This window comes from Atta cephalotes (assembly GCF_000143395.1).
Source record: "Atta cephalotes unplaced genomic scaffold scaffold00034, whole genome shotgun sequence".
In the NCBI taxonomy this organism is placed as follows: domain Eukaryota; kingdom Metazoa; phylum Arthropoda; class Insecta; order Hymenoptera; family Formicidae; genus Atta; species Atta cephalotes.
The window spans coordinates 1,547,652-1,549,253 of NW_012130098.1; positions in this window are offsets into that span (position 1 = coordinate 1,547,652).

The window sequence follows — 1,602 nt, forward strand, 5'->3', positions numbered from 1 at the left end:
AGAAAATTTAAATTTTAGTATACATTTATTAAATATATTATATAGGTTAGTCGGCACGAACTTTCCGGACAATCCAATATATTCATGTATATGTATGTAAATGTACATACAAATACTTATATGTACGAACGTACGTATAATTTTATGTATTTGTTTACATGAATACATATTTATATTTAAGTATAATACATGTTGCTGCTATTTCATATTCAGTTATTATTTCATACAGTATTGCAACACAAAAAATACAATATTTCATAAACTCAATTACATATTTACAGTAGCATTTTCCATTCTAATACACAACTGATTAAAACGTTTCCAATTCTGAAATTTTATTTTTATTTAAATACCTTTTGTAGAAATTAATAATAGTAATTAATAATTGTAACAGAATTTTGATAAAACATCATAATCTGTCATATTTTTGTCTAAACTTTTACCTCTTAAAGTATTAATCTAAACATCTCACATTATTACAAGATTTATTCTTAAACGTAAAAATAAAATTCATTGTTAATAAACATTTTAATAATAACTAAGAGTAATTTAATAATATATGTCCTTAAACTAGTAGATATAACATGTTCAGTTTTAAGATTTTTTTATTTTTTTATGATATTAATTTTAAGTTAGAGTTAGCAATAAAAATGATGTACTGTAAATAAACAATTGGTAAATTACGTTTGGATCTAAAATTTCTTTTAACTATATAGCTATATATTTATAAATATATATTATATGATTCTTACCTATGTAATAAATCGAAAATTTAAAGATTGACTCACTTTTAAAATTTAATTATAACATATATGTATATTTAAGTCATTCATTTATTAAGTTAGTAAATATACATACGCTAAACAGGTACATAAAAAAAAAAACATTTCTTACATTGAAAAAAATTTACTAAATTTTAGTAAATTTTAATATTTCTTTAGACAGTATTAACTAAATAGTATTAAATGTAAATATACGTACATATACATATCTTTGATACAGTAAATATTAATATGATTTAATTATAATATTTTAAATGATTATATAAAATGATTATATAAAAAAAATTAATGTACTGTAAATAATTGTTTAATTATTATTATTGAAAAAATATGTATTAAGATTTAATTTTTTCTCGGTGTAGACTTGAAAGTTGACTTCAAGTTGATACTATATTGTTATCGATTATTGAGTCGTTGCAATTCTTAAAATAATTACAAAACTCTGCTTTGAGATAAAACATGGAAAATATTCACTGGAAAAAGTTATGTTTAATAATATTATTAAAGTATTATTATTAAAAATATTATTAAAAATTATAATATAATTTGTTGTGTATAATTAGTATAATTAGTAATAATATATTATATAAGAATTTAAAATGCTCTAAACATTAAACTGGCTGCAGTCAAAGTCTCATTAAAAATGCTTTTGATTGACCAATCAGAAGTAAGAACTTTACAAATCGATCAATCAAAAAACATTTTAAAGCATTTGTAGCATCGTGTTAAATGTATTCATTAAAGATAGTTCCACAAACGACAGAGCACGTAACACACACACACACACACACACACACACACACACACACACAACTTAATA